The 22,657-nt window shown below is 41.9% G+C and overlaps 1 protein-coding gene across 1 annotated transcript in view; it reads left to right on the top strand.

The window, feature by feature from the left end:
• The first annotated feature begins 1,032 nt into the window (after positions 1–1,032).
• The window catches only part of LOC134349950 (beta-galactoside alpha-2,6-sialyltransferase 2-like), a 95,649-nt gene continuing 74,024 nt past the window's right edge, over positions 1,033–22,657 (top strand). Inside the window, exon 1 of the mRNA XM_063054902.1 lies at positions 1,033–1,168. The gene's annotated coding sequence lies outside the window, so the exon portion shown is untranslated. The remainder of the gene's footprint in view (positions 1,169–22,657) is intronic.

The following is a 22,657-nucleotide window of genomic DNA, read 5'->3' as shown; positions in this document are numbered from 1 at the left end:
CCCGCGCACATAGCCTTTGTTACCACGCAGCTAGCATTTTCTTTTATCTAATGTTTTATTAAAGTGTTGTGCAGGTTTCAGGCCGTGTAAAAATTTCCTGCTCAGAGCAATGGCGCAGCTGTAAAATAAATTAGAAGTAACGTTGTTGCTGCTACATAATTGTCTGCGTAGATGTTTTTATTAATGGGCAGGTGTATCTAATAAAGTAGCCAATGAGTGAATGTGTAAGGTTAAGGAATTGAATCGGGAAGTCTGAAATTTTGTGAGGCTGGAGATTACAGATATGTAACTGCACCAATATTCCATCTAATAAATGGAATTAAAGATTTCAAATTATGTGGTGCAGTATTTGACGAAAAATAATCTATTACTGCTGATGAATAGTGTACATCTGAAATTTTCACTAATCTGTTTGCTCCATGGATATGTCTCCGAAATGTCTTCAATGTTTTCCACTTGCGTTTCTAATTTCCAATGCCTGCAGGAATTTATTTTTGCTTTTTTGCGACATTAGTTGAAGTGTCGTTTGTTTACTATATACGAGGTTCCCTCTAACCTTTTATTCAAGGACATATTTACAACAGTTCAAATTCACCGTTTATAGAGGGTGCAAGATTACGGCTTTTGGTGACAGCAATAATCCCATCTGCTTTAATAAATTCAAACCAAAAGTAGCAATTGTCTGTTTTTCTTAGTTTCCTGAAAAGAAGAACATTTCAGCCCATTAAAAGACTAAAGCTGTGAAGTAGTGGGGGAGAATGAAACCCTCAAATGTCAATCAGTGCTCATTCGTCAATTTGAAATGCCCGATTGTACAGGCAGCCTAAAGGCATTTACCATACGGCTGTGAGAGAAAGCTGGTATTTTTTATGGTGCATGCACTTACCGGAGCGCTCTCCATCTGTTTGGTGAAAGAAGGGTGTGAGAGAGCTATTATTTAGAGCAGATAACAGGAAGTTGAATGCAGACAAAGCCCCACCCACTAACAGCATGGTTGCTGCTGAGGCAAATGTGAAGCGAACAAAGAAATGACAAGCAAAACAGTAAACTGTGCTGGTAACATTCCAAGCGGTATACTTTCTCTGCTCATCTGGCTTACGCTTGCTGGAAAATTTCAAAGCTGATTTGATCTCTGAAACAGCAGCAAGGTGGTGTTGCCTGTTTGCAGGTAAGTCCAATAGCGTCTCTCTTGTATTTAAATAAAAATGTTTTCCGTGCTCTGTCTATTTCTGAATATTAGGTAATGAATTCAAAAAAAGGCTGTGCTGAGCTTGGTGTTCGATTAATGATCATATTTGGACCATGAGAACCGTAATCTCCGAGTCCACAACCTTGTAAATGTCTACTTCAATTATTTTTGAAGCTTTGAATATATCCTACACAGAGGAATAAATTTGCGGGCAAGACATACGACAGTGTCTTAAGGTTGTTTATATATATAATATCTAGACTATATATATATATAGTCTAGATACTGCGTTCGGAGTATTTTTTAAATAAACACCGAGCTCTCTGAATTCCCGGTATTTTTGTAGTGTTCTGTGCATAATGCACTACCCATGTTGACCCATTGTCCCAGACTGCAAGGACTCTGCTTTCTGGCTGACAATCTGCAGTCAGTCCTGCTTTCTGTTGGGTTCAAAAGGGAGATTTTTCCGGTACTTTCCGCTGATTGCAGCATTTCTGGGACATGAAATATGCTGATATCTTCTCAACTGGTCAGAACTAGTCCGGAATAGAATTATGAACGGAGGAATATCCGTGAGCATTTTCTGCACTGCCTACTATCAGCAAAACTTGAGAGATGTGGAACTTTGCTGATGTTTGCCTTTCTTGTCAGGAATTAGCATTACATAGAAAATGTTATTAATTTTGAATGGAGAACTAAACATTAAATGTCAATGCTTGTGATATTTAGAAGACTACATAGGTGTGTTTTCAATGTAAGAAAGCCTTTCTGCTCCTCTAAACTGCTGTATGAGGTGGTTTCCCCAACAGATATCCTTGCAGAATTCATTAATTACCCAGTATGAAAGCAAAAAGTGGGTAGGATTTTTTTGTAGGGCAGATATTTTACCAGGGCTTGGATTTGGATCTATACAATTACACTGAAAATTTTAAAACTTGTTAAATAGAATTAAGTTATTAAAAAGTAGATATCTACTTCAGCAAATTCTAATCCTAATTTCATTTTGATGTTTGCTGAACAGCTTGATCCAATGATCTGTTTCTCAGAAGCTATATGTGGCAACTTTTTTTTACAACGGCAAAGTGGCCATATCCTCTTTGTCAGCCTGAATACTGTTAATTGACTGACTGGGGTGGGGTAGACTCAAGTCTTACCCTGATTCAAGAAGATCAATACTCAGGAATTGATTTACCACACATCTGAGCATGTCAGTTATGGTGGCAATTCATCAAAATACTAAGAAAGTTCGGTGCAATCTTTGGGATGAAGCATTAAGCTGATGTGCTGTCTTCAATGACTCTGGACATATTCCAATACCTCTCCTTCACTACTGCAGCAATTTGCATTTATATAGCGGGATAATAATAAAATAAGCTTTCACAAGAGGCTTCAGAACGGTATTCTGAAACAAAAATTGATAGAGCCATGTGCGGACATATGAAACACAACCAAGATATTGATCAAAGAGGCATTTTTTGAGGAACATTATTAAGGGTGAGGAATTGGGTAGCTAAATCGAGGATTTATAGTGAGGATTGCAGAGCCTGGGGACTGTGAAATAAAAGGCACTGCGATGTATCATGGAGTGGTTAAGTCGGGATGTGCAAGATGTCAGGATCAGGGAAGCACAGAGATCTTTGCAAGGTTTTAAGGTTGGCAGGGATTACAGGGGTAGAAAGATATGAAGCTGTGATATTTGAAAGGTATGGGAATATTAAAAAGAGGTATTGCTGCGTGAGAGCTGCAGTTGTTCTTTCAGTGAGTAGGTGATGGGACTTGAAAAATTTAGGATCTGGTTGGTGGACTTTAGTGATTAAGATTCTCATCACTTCCTCAATTCACTCTTTAATATAAAAGATTCTAAAAAGTCCAACATCACAGGGTTCACAAATAGCTTCTTAGCGACATCCATCAGGTTCTGGAACTCAGCTGCCTCAGTAACAGAATACCACAGACCGTCTCTAGCCCTAACTCAGTAACACAGAATACCACAGACCCTCTCTAGCCCAACCTCAGTAACAGAATACCACAGACCATTTCTAGCCCGACCTCAGTAACAGAATACCACAGACCATCTCTAGCCCTTCCTCAGTAACAGAATACCATAGACCCTCTCTAGCCCAACCTCAGTTTCAGAATATCGCAGTCTCGAGCCCTACCTCAGTAACACAGAATACCACAGACCCTCTCTAGCCCAACCTCAGTAACAGAATACCACAGACCATTTCTAGCCATACCTACCTTAGTGAAAGACTATCACAGACCGCCTCCAGCTGTACCTAACTCAGTAACAGAATACCATAGACCCTCTCTAGCCCAACCTCAGTTTCAGAATATCGCAGTCTCGAGCCCTACCTCAGTAACAGAATATTACAGACTGTCTCTAGCCCAACCTCAGTTTCAGAATATTACAGACCCTCTCTAGCCATACCTACCTTAGTGAAAGACTATCACAGACCGCCTCCAGCTGTACCTAACTCAGTAACGGAATACCACAGACCATCTCTAGCCCTACCTACCCCAGTGACAGAATATCATAGACCGTCTCTAGCCCTACCTACCTCAGTAACAGAACACCACAGACAGTCTCGAGCCCTGCCTACCTCAGTAACAGAACACCACAGACAGTCTCGAGCCCTACCTACCTCAGTAACAGAATACCACAGACCGTCTCCAGCTGTACCTAACTCAGTAACAGAATACCACAGACCGTCTCGAGCCCTACCTCAGTAACAGAACACCACAGACAGTCTCGAGCCCTACCTACCTACCTCAGTAACAGAACACCACAGACAGTCTCGAGCCCTACCTACCTCAGTAACAGAACACCACAGACAGTCTCGAGCCCTACCTACCTCAGTAATAGAACTCCACAGACAGTCTCGAGCCCTACCTACCTCAGTAACAGAACACCACAGACAGTCTCGAGCCCTACCTACCTCAGTAACAGAACACAATAGACAGTCTCGAGCCCTACCTACCTCAGTAACAGAACACCACAGACAGTCTCGAGCCCTACCTACCTCAGTAACACCACAGACAGTCTCGAGCCCTACCGTAGACTTGTTTCTGATTTTATTTTTTCACATTTTGTTTTGCACAGTCTTTTTCTTTGGTGTCTTGTATAATTTATGTCCTGTGTGTATTTGAATATGAGCCTAAGATGCTGCAGCAAGCAGGTTTCTTTTGTACCTCCCTGTACTTCTGTACTTGACGATAAACTCAATTTGACTTGATTTTACTTGAAACAAAGAAATCAAAGATTAACTTCATTTGTCACATGTACCTAGAAACACAGTAAAAATCTGTAATTTGTCTCATCGACCAACAGTGTGCAAGGATGTTCTGAAGGCCACCTGCAAGTCTTGCCATACTTCTGGTGCCAACATAACTACGTCTTACTAAGCCATATATCTTTGAACTGTGGGAGAAATGGGACAGAGAGAGGAAACCCACAGCACCACAGGGAGAGCGTACAAACTCCTTACAGACAGCAGGGGGAATTGTACCCTGATCGCTAACCCCCCTGCTGCTCTGCCGCCTATTCCTTCTCCTCAATGGGATACTTATCCATCAAAAGAATAACTTCTCCAACACCATGGCAACTTATTTATTCCTTGACTCTCCCCTTGAGGCCTCTGTCCACCTTACCTCACCATAGGAATCTTTATAGTACATTGTTTCTCTATCCACTATTTCCTCACCAAGGGCCCACTTCCCTCCTGAAGAACCCTTCCTTTCTTTTTGATTGTCACTAGAGTTTCCTTCCATTAAATAGAGTCCCTACATTTTCCTTTCCCTAACAATTCCACAGTCTGTCTGTCTGTCTACTCTGAGTCACAACAGTGCTGAAATGAGAGCAAGTGGAAGTTATGATAGACTGGCTCCTTATATGATCCAAAAATGAATGCCTCCATTGCCTGGTTAAATTACCTGATTGTATCATTGGTGCTATGAAAAGTCTCTGCCAAACTTTTGCTAAGGGTAATGGTACATGTAATTAAATTCAGTGGGTATTTCTCACTGATTATTTCATCCTTTCTTTGGTCTTAATTCTATCATAATTTATCACCTTTTTTCCCCCATACTTAATTACTTCCTTCATATCTTCTGTTATGTTCTTTAACAGTTGCTCAGGATTTTCACTCTGCAAAGTATGTAGTAAACTGATTATGAACGATAATTGTTACTTAAAGGCTTGAGGCCCTTTATGGATTTTGACCGAAAATTGGTTTGCAACAATGTTTTTGGAAAGTTCCAGGAAGACGTCTGTGTAGAGCACTTGAATAAACTACACACACTTTGCATTAACTCCTCGTGTCTCGTATGTGTACTTCTATATGTTACGCAATGAACTGTTAGAGATTAAGAGCTGTGCACTCATAATGAGTATGCGAGAGATCACCATCGTTAAAAGTGACAGCGTTGTCCAGGAGGTTGAGTGATTATGTGACACTGAATGAATATGTGAATACATATTTGTTGTGGTAAGTCCGAGGTGCAAATTTGAGTACGAGGAAAATTTTTAAAAAAAGAGTTAGTTTGTGTGAAATCAAATGCTAATGAGGTCTAGTCTGGTATTTGTTAATGTGGTAGACGATACAAAATGGCAGGCCTGTTACACACACTTGTATTAGAAACACTGGTGATAATGACAAAGAACAGGAACCCTTCAAAAGGATAAAATAGTCTTTAAAGTGGAAGGCGAGGGTATCACCAATACTAGTCACAGAAGAGTAGTGGGAGCTATTTTCAGTTGTGTTCAGTTATGAGGTCTTGTCCATTTTTGTTGGGAAAACCATGACTACAAGGACTACAAGCTGGATTTGGCCATTTTATGACCTTGCTTTACAAATCCAACAACAGTGCCACTTAGAAATTGTTTGGTCTCAGAACATTTAGCAATTGTTTGGTCTCAGAACATCTACTGTGTTAAGTATAGAATATCCAAGCAAATCACAATATTGGATATCTTGTCAAGATAACTGTAAGAAACCACACTGAATATTGGAAACAGAATATAGAATTGATAGATCATATAAAATGGCTATGAAGCAATTATATGAATGCACATCAATTGGATGGATGGATTCAAATGGAGGTTGGATTGAATCATTAAGCTGGTTCACCACAGACAATACAACTTGGCCTGTACAAAATGAGGATACTGGGTAGTAAGGTAGGAATTGCAAAAGAAGATTATCGAATTACATCATTACATTATGGAATTGTGGCATAGTCATAGAAGACATGAGGCAGTAGCTAGAAGATTTATTCATTGGCCTAGCATTGAAAAACAAGACCATTCAGGAGATGTGTACATCAGGCTTGCAACACCCAACCAGGTGTGGAAATGGCTTACAATACCATTCTGGCAGGTTTGTGTTGGTTAATTGTGAAAGTAAAGTGAGCATTGTCATATTATTAATTGACAGGCATTCAGAGTGGCAAGAGGTAAAGCATTTGGGGTTATGTGTACCCCAGAATACACATTAAAGAGGGTGAACTTTGTCTTTACAATATACATGGACTTCTACATGAATTTGTTGTGGATGATGGCCAACAATTCATGACTGGCAGTGGAAAGAAGCACCAGTTTCTTTCATCTTGCAATGGGTTTTCAAATGGGGAAGCAGAAAGTTCAATTCACATGGTAAAGAACATGGATAAGAAGTAGGATATTGGAGGCCAGTGTAGCCTTTATCATTAAAACGTTGACTTCCATGTCTGCTCTGCTTTAGGTCACCACGCTTCAGAGCAGAATATACTGTACATGCTGCTGAAATATTAATTCAAAAGATCACAATTAAGTATTGTTCAACCTAATTTGGAAAAAAGAAGTGTGGAGAGGTGGTTTAAGACTGGAAAATCATTTTGCTTCAGTTAGGACGGGAAAAGGTATGGCTTGTAAGTGATGGAAAGTGATGTGTGAGCAGCTGATGTGTCTGGATTTCTTCAATTTCTCAGGACCCATGCTGATTCTAATGAATACTGGGTATGGTGTGAAAATACCTGACGATAGACTTCTGAAAGCATGTTTGTTTATATAGACTGTCCTTCATTAAAGGACAGCCTTTATTTTTATAGCCATCCCTAAGTCGAATTTGTCCATAAGTCAAAGTACACAAAGATCACTCTATGGTAATTGTATACAGTATTGTGATGCATGCATTAGATCACTTAAGACTGATAAAAAATATACCAATTATAAAAATCGGAGATATCAAGGAAGCTGGTTATACCATTCCAGGACGAAGGATATGTCTTCCTTTTTTTAAAGAAAGGGGCTTCCCTTCCTCCACATTCAACTCTGCCCTCAAACGCTTCTCTCCCATTTCACGCACATCTGCTGTCACCCCACCCTCCCACCACCCCACTAGGGATAGGGTTCCACTTGTCCTCACCTACCACCCCACCAGCCTCCATGTCCAACATATAATTCTCTGTAACTTCTGCCATCTCCAATAGGATCCCACCACTAAGCACATCTTTCCCTCCCCCCCACTTCCTGCTTTCCACAGAGATCGCTCCCTACGCGACTTCCTTGTCCATTCGTCCCCCCCCATCCCTTCCCACCGATCTCCCTTCCGGCACATCCTTGTAAGCAGAGCAAGTGCTACACCTGCCCTTATACTTCCTCCCTCACCACCATTCAGGGCCCCAGATAGTCCTTCCAGGTGAGGCAACACTTCACCTGTGAGTCGGCTGGGGTGATATACTGCGTCCGGTGCTCCCGAAGCAGCCTTCTATATATTGGCGAGACCCGACACAGATTGGGAGACCGCTTCACTGAACACCTACGCTCTGTCCGCCAGAGGAAGCAGGATCTCCCAGTGGCCACACATTTTAATTCGACGTCCCATTCCCACTCCGATATGTCAATCCATGGCCTCCTCTACTGTCGAGATGAAGCCACACTCAGGTTGGAGGAGCAACACCTTGTATTCCGTCTGGGTAGCCTCCAACCTGATGGGATGAACATTGATGTCTCTAACTTCTGTTGATGCCCCTCCTCCCCTTTTACCCCATCCTTTATTTATTTACTTTCCCCCTCTCTCCCCCCCTCTCTCCCCCCCCTCTCTCTCCCCCCCCTCTCCTCCCCCCCTCTCTCCCCCCCTCCCCCCCCCCTCCCCCCCCCCCTCTCCCCCCCCTCTCTCCCCCCCTCTCTCTCCCCTCTCTCCCCCCTCTCTCCCCCCTCTCTCCCCCCTCTCTCCCCCCCTCTCCCCCCTCTCCCCCCCCCCCTCCCCCCTCTCTCCCCCCCCTCTCTCCCCCCCCCTCTCTCCCCCCCTCTCTCCCCCCCCTCTCCCCCCCCTCTCCCCCCCCCTCTCTCCCCCCCCCTCTCCCCCCCCCCCCCCCCCCCCCCCCCCCCCCCTCTCCCCCCCCCCCGTCTCCCCCCCTCACAATAACTCCTTGCCTGTTCTCCATCTTCCTCTGGTGCTCCCCTCTCCCTTTCTTTTTTCCAAGGCCTTCCGTACTATGATACTCCCCCTTCTCCAGCCTTGTATCCCTTTTGCCAATAAACTTCCCAGCTTTTGGCTTCATCCCTCCCCCTCCTGTCTTCTCCTATCATTTCGGGTCTCCCCCTCCCCCTTTCACTTTCAAATCTCTTACTATCTCTTTTTTCCATTAGTCCTAACGAAGGATCTCGACCCGAAACATCGACTGTACTTCTTCCTATAGATGCTGCCTGGCCTGCTGTGTTCCACCAGCATTTTGTGTGCGTCGCTTGAATTTCCAGCATCTGTAGATTTTCTTGTGTTAGGTATACCATTCATTGGAATAAATGTATGTATGCATGTCAGAGTTTGAATTTAATAATGGGAATTTGTGTGTACGTAGAGGTGTCTGTAAATTGGACATTTTAAATCCACAAAGGGCCTGTACTGAGTTACATAATTCAAGGAATTTTAGGAAATCGGATTGTGGTGTAATGATTATAAGGCAAAACTCAACGTTCACATTTTCATTGGATGTGTTGTACTGTAATCTTATTGATTGAATTTATATTATTACATTCTAATTGATTATTGTCAAACGTGCCAAGAAACAGTGGGGGGGGGGCACCCATCCAGACTGATCATTCCAAACGTGTCCATCGAGGTAGTACAAAGGGAATGACCATGGCCCATGCAGGGATGTAGTGTTACAGAGAAAGTGCAGTGCGGGTGGACAAGTGAGATGTGAGGATCGTGATGGGGCAGACTGAGAGCTCAAGTGTTCATCTTTATTGTACAAGATTATGTGTTGAGCTTCATAGTAGAATGTGTATTGTGACGTACCATTCTAGAACCTTAAAGCGTCACAAGATATCATTGGGGCTTGAAGTGATTGAAAGAACTGTCCCACTCCAGGAAGCTTCTCAGTAAATTATACTTCAACTTTTTCTATTTGCTCTTAGTACTTACAGAGGAATCTATTTCTAACACTTTTTCAGATAGTACACATAAAACTTTACTGACTGATTTACCCTGATTTTTTAAAAATTTTGCCAATTATTTTAAATAGGTAGTTATTGGCCTACTAGCTGAAGGGTAGTTTGGGGGAAATTATCACTGCCCTCAGTATATTATTAGGTTTCTTGTTATCCTCCCAGCTCGAAAGGGAAAAAGAATCCAGCTTCTCCAAACTCGGCACATAATTAAGTTTTCGTATCTCTTTTATCAGCCTGATAAACTGTCAGGATCTTGACATTCCATTTCAAATTATCCCAATTTGGCATAATTATCTTTGAATCAGACACTGTGGGTTCAAGTTCCACTCTAGAACCTTGGGCACAAAATCTTGGCTGACATTCCAGTGCTGTAAAAAGGTTGTGCTGCTAAATTTCCAAATGCTTGGAAGTTAATTAGAGGCTTTATCTATTCTCTCAGATTGATGTGAAAGGTCCCAATGTGCTAATTGAAGAACAAAGGAGTCTCTGTGGGTGGAGGTTAGGAACAGGAAGGAGTCAATAACTTTACTGGGTGTTTTTTATAGGCCACACAATAGTAACAGGGATATCGAGGAGCAGAAAGGGAAACAGATCCTGGAAAGGTTTAATAATAACAACAGAGTTTTCGTGATGGGAGATTTTAATTTCCCAAATATCAATTGCTATCTCCCTAGAGCAAGGGGTTTAGATGGGGTGGAGTTTGTTAGGTGTGTTCAGGAAGGTTTCTTGACACAATACGCAGAGACTGTACTTGATTTGGTATTGGGAAATGAACCCGGTCAGGTGTCAGATCTCTCAGTGGGAGAGCATTTTTGAGATGATGGTCATAATTCTATCTCCTTTACAATAGCATTGGAGAGAGATAGGAACAGACAAGTTAGAAAAGCATTTAATTGGAGTAAAGGGAATTATGAGGCTATCAGGCAGGAAATTGGAAGCTTAAATTGGAAACCAAATATTCTCAGGGAAAACTACGGAAGAAAGTGGCGAATGTTCAGGGGATATTTGTGTGGAGTTCTGCACAGGTATGTTCTAATGAGACAGGGAAGTTATGGTAGGGTACAAAGGCTGTAATAAATCTAGTCAAGAAGAAAAGAAAAGCTTACAAAAGGTTCAGAGAACTAGGTAATCTTAGAGATCTAGAAGATTATAAGGCCAACAGGAAAGAGCTTAGAAAGGAAATTAGGAGAGCCAGAAGGGGCCATGAGAAGGCCTTGGTGTGCAGGATTAAGGAAAACACCAAGGCATTCTACAAGTACGTGAAGAGCAAGAGGATAAGACGTGAAAGAATAGGACCTATCAAGGGTGGTAGTGGGATAGTGTGTATGGAACCAGAGGAAATAGCAGAGGTACTTAATGAATACTTCAGTATTCACTGTGGAAAAGGATCTTGGTGATTGTAGTGATTACTTGCAGCAGACTGAAAAGCTTGAGCATGTAGATATTAAGAAAGAGGATGTGCTGGAGCTTTTGAAAAGCATCAAGTTGGATAAGTCGCCGGGACTGGATGATATGTACCTCAGGCTACTGTGGGAGGTGAGGGAGGAGATTGCTGAGCCTCTGGCGATGATCTTTGAATCATCAATGGGGACAGGAGAGGTTCCGGAGGATTGGAGGGTTGCGGATGTTGTTCCTTTATTCAAGAAAAGGAGTAAAGATAGCCCAGGAAATTATAGACCAGTGAGTCTTACTTCAGTGGTTGATAAGTTGATGGAGATGATCTTGAGAGCAGGATTTATGAACATTTGGAGAGGTATAATATGATTAGCAATAGTTAGCATGACTTTGTCAAGGGCAGGTCATGCCTCACGAGCCTGATTTAATTTTTTGAGGATGTGACTGAACACATTGATGAAGAAAGAGCAGTAGATGTAGTGTGTATGGATTTCAGCAAGGCATTTGATAAGGTACCCCATGCAAGGCTTATTGAGAAAGTAAGGAGGCATGGGATCCAAGGGGATATTGCTTTGTGGATCTAGAACTGGCTTGCCCACAGAAGGCAAAGAGTGGTTGTAGATGGGTCATATTCTGCATGGAGGTCGGTGACTAGTGGTGTGCCTCAGGGATCTGTTCTGGGACCCTTATTTTTCGTGATTTTTATAAATGACCTGGATGAGGAAGTGGAGGGATGGGTTAGTAAGTTTGCTGATGGCACAAAGGTTGGAAGTGTTGTGGATAGTGTGGAGGGCTGTCAGAGGTTACAGTGGGACATTGATAGGATGCAAAATTGGGCTGAGAAGTGGCAGATGGAGTTCAACCAGGTAAGTATGAAGTGACACACATAAAAGTTGCTGGTGAACACAGCAGGCCAGGCAGCATCTCTAGGAAGAGGTACAGTCGACGTTTCGGGCCGAGACCCTTCGTCAGGACTAACTGAAAGAAGAGCTAGTAAGAGATTTGAAAGTGGGAGGAAGAGGGGGAGATCCACAATGATGTGAGAAGACAGGAGGGGGAGGGATGGAGCCAAGAGCTGGACAGGTGATTGGCAAAAGGGATATGAGAGGATCATGGGACAGGAGGCCCAGTGAGAAAGAAAAGGGGGGGGGAACCCAGAGGATGGGCAAGGGGTATAGTGAGAGGGACAGAGGGAGAAAAAGGAAAGAGAGAGAAAGAATGTGTGTGTATAAATAAAGCACGGATGTGGTACGAGGGGGAGGTGGGGCATTAGCGGAAGTTTGCGAAGTCAATGTTCATGACATCAGGTTGGAGGCTACCCAAACGGAATATAAGGTGTTGTTCCTACAACCTGAGTGTGGCTTCATCTTTACAGTAGAGGAGGCTGTGTATAGACATATCAGAATGGGAATGGGATGTGGAATTAAAATGTGTAGCCACTGGGAGATCCTGCTTTCTCTGTAATTAAAATGTGCGGCCCATCTGTGATTTATTTATATACATACATTCTTTCTCTCACTCTCCTTTTTCTCCCTCTGTCCCTCTGAATATACCCCTTGCCCATCCTCTGGGTTTTTTCCCCCCTCTCCCTTTTCTTTCTCCCTGGGCCTCCTGTCCCATGATCCTCTCATATTCCTTTTGCCAATCAACTGTCCAGCTCTTGGCTCCATCCCTCCCCCTCCTGTCTTCTCCTATCATTTTGGATCTCCCCCTCACCCTTGCACTTTCAAATCTCTTACTAGCTCTTCTTTCAGTTAGTCCTGACGAAGGGTCTCGGCCCGAAACGTTGACTGTACCTCTTCCTAGAGATGCTGCCTGGCCTACTGCGTTCACCAGCAACTTTGATGTGTGTTGTTTGAATTTCCAGCATCTGCAGAATTCCTCGTGTTTAAGTATGAAGTGGTTCATTTTGGTAGGTCAAATATGATGGCAGAATATAGTATTAATGGTAAGACTCTTGGCGGTGTGCAGGATCAGAGGGATCTTGGGGTCCGAGTCTATAGGACGCTCAAAGCAGCTGCATAGGTTGACTCTGTGGTTAAGAAAGCATACGGTGTATTGCCCTTCATTAATCGTGGAATTGAATTTAGGAGCTGAGAGGTAATGTTGCAGCTATATAGGAGCCTGGTCAGACCTCACTTGGAGTACTGTGCTCAGTTCTGGTTGCCTCACTACAAGAAGGATGTGGAAGCCATAGAAAGGGTGCAGAGGAGGTTTACAAGGATGTTGCCTGGATTGGGGAGCATGCCTTATGAAAACAGGTTGCATGAACTCAGCCTTTTCTCCTTGGAGCAACAGAGGATGAGAGATGACCTGATAGAGATCTATAAGATGATGAGAGACATTGATCATGTGGATAGTCAGAGGGTTTTTCCCTGGGCTGAAATGGTTGCCACAAAACGACACAGGTTTAAGGTAAACAACAGGAATTCTGCAGATGCTGGAAATTCAAGCAACACACATCAAAGTTGCTGGTGAACGCAGCAGGCCAGGCAGCATCTGTAGGAAGAGGTGCAGTCAACGTTTCAGGCCGAGACCCTTCGTCAGGACTAACTGAAGGAAGAGTGAGTAAGAGATGTGAAAGTTGGAGGGGGAGGGAGAGATCCAAAATAATAGGAGAAGACAGGAGGGGGAGGGATGGAGCCAAGAGCTGGACAGGTGATAGGCAAAAGGGGATACGAGAGGATCATGGGACAGGAGGTCCGGGAAGAAAGACAAGGGGGGGGGGACCCAGAGGATGGGCAAGAGGTATATTCAGAGGGAGAAAAGGGAGAGTGAGAGAAAGAATGTGTGCATAAAAATAAGTAACAGATGGGGTACGAGGGGGAGGTGGGGCCTTAGCGGAAGTTAGAGAAGTCGATGTTCATGCCATCAGGTTGGAGGCTACCCAGACGGAATATAAGGTGTTGTTCCTCCAACCTGAGTGTGGCTTCATCTTTACAGTAGAGGAGGCCGTGGATAGACATGTCAGAATGGGAATGGGATGTGGAATTAAAATGTGTGGCCACTGGGAGATCCTGCTTTCTCTGGCGGACAGAGCGTAGATGTTCAGCAAAGCGGTCTCCCAGTCTGTGTCGGGTCTCGCCAATATATAAAAGGCCACATCGGGAGCACCGGACGCAGTATATCACCCCAGTTGACTCAGGTGAAGTGTTGCCTCACCTGGAAAGACTGTTTGGGGCCCTGAATGGTGGTAAGGGAGGAAGTGTAAGGGCATGTGTAGCACTTGTTCTGCTTACACGGATAAGTGCCAGGAGGGAGATCAGTGGGGAGGGATGGGGGACGCAACTCCCTTGTCCATTCGTCCCCCCCACACATATCTCCCAGTGGCCACACATTTTAATTCCACATCCCAGTCCCATTCTGACATGTCTATCCACGGATTCCTCTACTGTAAAGATGAAGCCACACTCAGGTTGGAGGAACAACACCTTATATTCCGTCTGGGTAGCCTCCAACCTGATGGCATGAACATCGACCTCTCTAACTTCCGCTAAGGCCCCACCTCCCCCTCGTACCCCATCTGTTACTTATTTTTATGCACATATCCTTTCTCTCACTCTCCTTTTTCTCCCTCTGTCCCTCTGAATATACCTCTTGCCCATCCTCTGGGTGCCCCCCCCGTCTTTCTTCCCAGACCTCCTGTCCCATGATCCTCTCGTATCCCCTTTTGCCTATCACCTGTCCAGCTCTTGGCTCTATCCCTCCCCCTCCTGTCTTCTCCTATCATTTTGGATCTCCCCCTCCCCCTCCCCCTCCAACTTTCAAATCCCTTACTCACTCTTCTTTCAGTTAGTCCTGACGAAGGGTCTTGGCCTGAAACGTCGACTGCACCGCTTCCTACAGATGCTGCCTGGCCTGCTGCGTTCACCAGCAACTTTGATGTGTGTTACAGGTTTAAGGTGCTGGGGAGTAGGTACAGAGGAGATGTCGGGGGTAAGTTTTTTACTCAGAGAGTGGTGAATGCGTGGAATGGGCTGCTGGCAACGGTGGTGGAGGCGGATATGATGGGGTATTTTAAGGGACTTTTGGATAGGTTCATGGAGCTTAGAAAAATAGAGGGCTATGGGTAAGCCTAGTAATTTCTAAGGTAGGGACATGTTCGGCACAACTTCGAGGGCTGAAGGGCCTGCATTGTGCTGTGGGTTTTCTATGTTCTATATTTTCTATTTTTACATCCTGGTCAGTGCTTATATCTAAACCTGCTTCATATGATAATCCATGTTCTTTGGAGGAATTTTGTTGTACACAAATTGGCTGTCTTGTTCCTCTCAGCAAGAACAATATTGCAAAAGCTAATAGTTTTCCTAAATATGGTGCCCAGAATTATAGAAAGTATTCTGGCTAAGCCTCCAGTAGAAATTTGGAAAGGTATAGCATGATGCCCAATTTCAGTATTCAAAGTCCCAATTTAAAATGTTACATTCTCCTGTAGTCAAGAAGCCCTCCCACCTTCAGAAATTTGTATTACTCACTGTTTTTTGTCTCATGTCAAAATAATACCCTCAGATTGTATTGCTTCTTCGTGCTGTTTCTCTTCAAGTGCACGATTCCATACATTTATATTAACTTGGACATTCCACATGTCTACTGGTTTACCAGTCTGCATAAGTTTACTCCTATCACATTCACTTAACTGTCACAGGATCTAATTTTTGGATCTCCTTGCACTAAAACACAGTAGGAGTACCTTCACCACAAGGACTACAGCAAGGCTTACAAACAATTGAAAGGCAATCAAGAATGAGTACATTTTTCTCGACTTTTCAGTGACCCCTGCTTGCCATAAATGGGTAAAATAACCCACAATACCAGTACTGCATTGTCACAAATTTCAGTGTTAAATATCATGGCCTGTTAAGTATATCTATAACAATCAAAGCAATGATCCTAATATCAGCCTCTGCTGTTAAGGTTTTTTTGATTGCTAAAATTAATTAGTAGTTACTGGTAGAAAGTACCAGGGAGAAATTGGATTTAAAAATATATTTTGTAACATTACTTTTTATGTTGTTTTTTCGCAATTAACAACAATGCAAGTCATTTTGGAATTGTTGGTTCAAGTTATTAAGTTATTTGATAGACTCAACATTCAGACATATTATCATATAATGTTATCATGCATAGTATTAAAAATTGAGAATGAAAACTCTTCCACAGTATAATTGTAACTCTGTAATTAACACATTGTAACTGCAGTCTAATTAATAACATACAGTGAACTTAAAATATAATCACTGCTTAGCTTCCCTACCTCCACCCTGTAAAATACTTTTTATGGAGTTGACTTAGATTGTTTGCTGTTCCTGGTGAAATCAAATGAAGTATGAAACACTCTGCTCTTTCACAATGTGATTGTACTGTATGTTTATGAACTCGGCTTTTATGCCCTTAAAGAATTTGGAGACCTCCACATCAGAACGTTCAGGATAATGAGATCCAGCGACTATAGTTGCTGGAGATCTGTTCTAAGAGTTTTTAAGATGAATTAAACATAAAAATTGAGCATTCTGAAAAGACTGGATTCATAACTTTTTTTTCATGTTGGCACATTCGTCCCCTTGTGTTCTTAGAAAGTTCAGAATTAGATTTAATATCACTGGCACTTGTTGTGAAATCTGTAAACTTATGGCAGCAGTGCAATGAAAAAACATGATAAATGTAGAGGGAAAAATGTATAAATGTCTATTAAATAGGTAAGTTAAAATAAGTAATGCAAAATAACAGAAATAAAATGGTGAGGTAGCGTTCATGGATTCAATGTCCATTTAGGAATCAGATTGCAGAGGGGAAGAAGCTGTTCCTGAATCACTGAGTGTGTGCCTTCAGGCTTCTGCACCTCATTCCTGATAGTAAAAATGAGGAAAGGACATGTCCTGGTGGTGGGGATCCTTAATACTGGACGCTGCCTTCCTGACTCACTGCTCCTTGAAGACGTCTTGGAAACTACGGAGGCTCGTGCCCATGATGGAGCTGACTAATTTTACAACTCTCTGCAGCTTGCTTTGATCCTTGCAGTAGCTCCCCCACCCATGCCAGATGGTGGTGCAGCCAGTTAGAATACTCTGCATGGTACAACTGTCAAAATTTGAGTGTTTTTGCTGACATACCAAATCTCTTCAAACTCCTCATAAAATATAGCTGATTTCTTGCCTTCTGTTTAGCTGCATTGATGTGTTGTGTCCAGGTTAGGTCTCAGAGATGTTGACACCCGGGAACTTGAAATTACTCACTCTCTCCACTTCCGATCCCTGGTGTGCATTCCCTCGACTTACCCTTTCTGAAGACAGCAATCTGTTCTTTGGTCTTACTGACATTGAATGCAAGGTTGTTGTTGAGTACAGCACCATTCAACTCACTGGTGTATCTCACTCCTGTACACCTTCTCGTTACCTTCTGAAATTCTGCCAACAATGGTTCTAACATCAGCAAATTTATAGATGGCATTTGAGCTGCGCCTAGCCACACAGTCATGGGTGTAGAGAGAGTAGAGCAGTGGGCTAAACAGACATCCCTGTGGTGCACCAGTGTTGATTGTCAGCGAGGTGGAGTTGTTATTTCTAATCTGCACAGTTTGTGGTCATCCGGTTAGGAAATCGAGGATCCAGTTGCAGTGGGAGGTACAGAGGCCCAGGTTCTGTAGCTGTAGGAATTGTAGGAATGATGATGTTAAATGCTGAGCTATCGTCAGTAAATAGCATCGTGACATTGCTTTGTTCGGGCAATGCAAGGATCCATGGAGAATCTTTGAGATCATGTCTGCTGTAGCCCTATTGTGGTGATAATTCTAGAAGCTACTTTTATTGTAACTGTAATTGCCAACTTTTTGATTCAAATATAGTTTCTGTAATACATTGGATGGTACTCAAGATTTTAGGGAAATATGGAAGATTCAGACATTGCTTTCCGGTATTCACACATGACAGAACACTTCAGATGAACCAGGATTTATTGCGGGACAGGGGACTAATTTTGCTATTCACATGTATACTTGTGGCAGTGTAGAGCTACAAGGGATGAGATATTGCATGCTGTTTTGAAATAGATTAATTACAGTATATGATACAAATACATGATGGCTGATATGTATTGTTAACTCAAGGTAACTCATAATCTGCCTACCCAACAAAAGGTATACATGTACTACTTGAAAGAGGAAATAGAGTTATAATGTTATGGTAGATTTATGTGCACAAATGCAGTAATAAGAATCCAAATTCATCTTGTACTGTAGCCAAATTTTGTACAAACCAGATGGTAAACAGTGATTGTCAGCTACTGTCATTTTAGAAGCAATTAAATGAGTTTTGCTTGACTTGTAACTGTGTTTTGAATAATTTCCGAACTATTGCAGTTCAGTAAATATAGTTAACATCACTGCATATTTTTGCCCAAAATGTTGTGCCAGAAAATTAAGGGTTATGTTTTCCTCCTTTTTTGGTGAACTGTAACAACAGAATCTTTCCACAAATACAGTGAGTCATTCAAAACATTGACAGAATATTTTGTTTGCAAGTAAGTCAATAACAGATATTAAACAGAATGGCTTCTTGCTTCTTCTCCACAATAAAAATTAGATGGAAGACAACCAATTGAAATATTAGCTGAAATTATCTTACTTCCTTTATTGCAGTCATTCCCAAAAATGGTTCAATATGAGGGGTGATTGATAGGTCTGTGGCCTAAGGTAGAAGGGGTCAATTTTAGAAAACCTAGCACATGTATTTTTCCTACATGTACACACTTAGTCCAGCGGTCGTGGAGCATACGGATCCCTTCTTTGTAGAAGTTGGCGTCTTGGACCTCCAGAAAGTGGTCCACAGCAGGGGTGATTGATATGTTTGTGTCCTAAGGTAGAAGGAGATGAGTTATTAACTTCAAACTTTCTGCATCTTCATTCAGAATTGAACTGCACGTGCATGTAGCAAGAGCTGTATAACTCATCTCCTTCCACCCAAGGCCACAAACTTATCAATCATTCCTGCTGAGGACCACTTCTACAAAGAAGGGATCCGTATGCTCCACGACCGCTGGACTAAGTGTGTACATGTAGGAGGGGATTATGTTGAAAAATAAATGTGCTAGGTTTTCTAAAATTGATTCCTTCTACTGTAGGCCACGAACTTATCAATCACCCCTCGTATGCTAGTTGTCACCTTACAGCTGTAAATTGGTGCAAGATGGAGCTGCAATCAAAAAGTAAAAATGAAAATGTAGAAGTTGTGAATTTGAGTAATGTAAATTCAAGATGTGTATTGATTCGCCACTGCCAAGGATACAATGAATATAGATTCCAGTGGTCTGGTGTGTTTTGAATCTGTAGTACAAATCTATACTAATTAATTAATTCAAACTGAGATCTAACTATGATCTAAAATCTGTACTAATCTGTAGCTAACAACCTACCAGTGCAAGATTTGTGACCTTGGCTATCAGTGTTTCTGAGTTAGAAACTTTGTTTTACAGGCAGTTCTTGGAGCCCTTGTGTGATCCAGAGAGTGTCTATGCACACACAAAAAGTTCTCCTGCTGTGGGGAAGGTGATCATGGTCAATTTTTGTCGTCTGTATTTTCTTTGGTCTGGCACCAGTCAGATCCTAAGGGTGATTTCCTAGAAATTCTTAACCTGTATGTATATCTTAGCCGTCAGATATAATTACAGTGCAATTTGTTCAACTGTGAGAAGTATAAAAGTAAGTACAAAGGTACTATGCTATTCTGTATCATTCCTCCCCCTATTTACTCATACAGATCATGTATCCGAAATGCTTGGGGCTGGAGATGTTTCAGATTTTGAATATTTTTGGATTTTGGAGTATATAATGAGGTAGCTTTGAATCGCCATCATCTCTGACTCTGAATTTATGTGCAACCAGTAAACAGACTTTGTCTTGCACTTGTTCATCACACGTGGGTGGTGATGAACAAATCAGCATGTTAGATTTTCATCAGGGGATTTTGGCAAACTTGTCAATGAAATTCTCTGTTGGTTCATGATCAGTAGATGCTTTATCACCACAATTGTTTAAAAATTTAATACCTTGCCTTTTCTTAAATTTCTGCAACCAGCCTGCTGAATATTCACAATTACCTCCCATTTTCAGTTCATCATGGTAGATCTTTGCTTGTTTCATGACCCAGCATACCATTAAAAAGGCACATGTTCGGTCCGCTGATGAATCCACTCTTTCAATATACAATTGAAATCTTCATTTTTTTGCTTTTTGCAGTGTTATTCCATTTGTAATTAAATTCTGTTCCTTACATAGGTCACTTCTCAGAACTGTCTGTAATGCTCATCTGAGCATCACCTGAGAGTATGTGGAATTTTCTATTTGTGATGTCAGTGCTCAAAAAATTTAGAATTTCAGGGGTTTTTGGATTTTGGAATTTTGGATAAGGGGTACTCAATCTGTAGTGTATTTTGGCGAAATGCGCATGCATGCTGATCAGTTGGTATTGTAAATAGGGTTGCCAACTGTCCCATCTTAGCCGGGACATCCCGTAAATTGGGCTAAATCGGTTTGTCCCATACGGGACCACCATTGTCCCATATTTCCTCCTCTAAGGTAGAACATTCCTATGAAACTTTTCGTGCCAAAATGAGGTAAAGCAAAGAAGCAATTACCATTAATTTATATGGGGAAAAATGTTTGAGCGTTCCCAGACCCAAAAAATAACCTACCAAATCATACCAAATAACACAAAAGATCTAAAATAACACTAATATTTAGTAAAAGCAGGAATGATATAAATACACAGCCGATTTAAAGTAGAAATAATGTATGTACAGTGTAGTTTCACTGAGCAGAATCGCCAAAACCGATTTGTAGGGAAAAAATTGGCACGTACACGCATGCGCACGTCACGTATGCGTACGTCACGCATGTGCACACAGGTGCCCGCGCAAGACTTCATGGTCATGGTAGTCTTTCTCGGGATAAACACAAGTGTCCCGTATTTGACTGCGACTTTTGTCCCTTATTTGGGTGTGAGAAAGTTGGCAACCCTAACTGTAAACAATTTAAATGTCTTGCAACAGATGCTTATCATGCCTCACCTCCTTCATCTTAATGTCAAGAATTGTGTGGCTTGCTTGTTATTGATCTGAAGAATTCAGTTCCAACAATGATTTGCCTAATAACAAAGTCCATGGTAGCCACAGTAGTACACAGTGTTGTATATTTAATATTCAGCAATACTTGAATAATATTGTAAATATATTGTTTGATTAAACATTCTTGATCATTTAAATACTTCATTATGAGTTATATGTAAAAGTATGTGAACGGCTTACGTCATCACGCCATATGTGCGTGCCTTGCCTCGCTTAAAGTAAAAACAAAATTGATGTAGAAGCATTCTGGACTCTCTGTGGTTTTTGCTTTTAAGTTAGTTTTGTGTTTTGTAGTTAGAGACTTGGCCAACAAGTATCAGCAACAGTGGATTAGATGGGTACCAAACTAAGACATTTCCCAAAACAAAATGCAGAGCCTTCTTGCTGGCTTTCACCAGTTCCACCATTGTTGTACCCTTCACCATCTGGTATGTTGGGAGTTCCTGAATGATGTCATTGCCAGCTACAGAATAACTGTAGGATCAGACCAAAGACTGTGGTTCCTGACCCTCTGCATCGTTAACTCTCGAATCAGTGGTTGACTAGAGAGGTACTATCACTGCGATACTTACAGTTGCAATGCTTTTCCAAGGGAAAATGTTAGTTTGTAATATCCCAGCCACCAAACTCGATACCAACTGAGCAATTGGCAAAAACTAAAATTCTTACAGTTTTCCTATTTCCTAAAAGCAAACAAAGCTGTAAATCTAATAAATATCAAATTCATCATGATCCACATCTTGTGTAATATTTAATTTGTTGGTGACAGTTACATTGTAAAATATTAGTGCTTGTGCCAAAAATTGCTTGATTAGCTCTAAGTTAAAGGACAACAAATCAGGCTCAATGGGATGGAATGTGAAGAAAGACTGACAAAAGTGGCTAGCAACAACCAATGTACCAAGAACATTGTGCTAACCAATCCTCTGAACAATATTTCAATATAAGAAAGGAGAAAAGGAACAAATCTAATAGCTCAATGATTTTGAAAACCTGCTGATTTTTTTTAGTTTAGAGTTATGCAGGTAAAACCTACCAGTTGTTAAACATACCCATTGAATCATCTTTTTCTTATTTTAATCACAAGTGATTATAGTTGATGAGATCTCTGTTTCTGAAACGCACAGTTTTGATGTAAAATCTTGTGCTGCAAAGTTATTACCACGGATAGACAAGTTGAAAGGAATTACTAATGGTAACAATGCATTCTGCTTTCTAACTATTTTCATACATGCAATCCTAGCTTGGGGGTCATGCAACTTCTTAGTAGTAGGTATGAAGAAACATTTGAACAACTGTTAGGTGATAGCATCTATCATCAGAGACCCCCACCACCCAGGTCATGCTCTCTTCTCATTGTTGCCATCAGGAGAAAGGTACGGGAACCTCAGGACTAGCACTAACTGATATATTACCCCTTAACTATCAGGCTCTTGAACCAGGGGGGATAACTTCACTCACCCCATCACTGAACTGTTCACACAACCTATGGACTCTCTTTCAAGGGCACCATCTCATATTCTCGA

The sequence above is a fragment of the Mobula hypostoma genome, chromosome 7, assembly GCF_963921235.1.
Source record: "Mobula hypostoma chromosome 7, sMobHyp1.1, whole genome shotgun sequence".
NCBI classification, from domain to species: domain Eukaryota; kingdom Metazoa; phylum Chordata; class Chondrichthyes; order Myliobatiformes; family Myliobatidae; genus Mobula; species Mobula hypostoma.
This window is presented reverse-complemented; position numbering and strand designations above follow the sequence as displayed.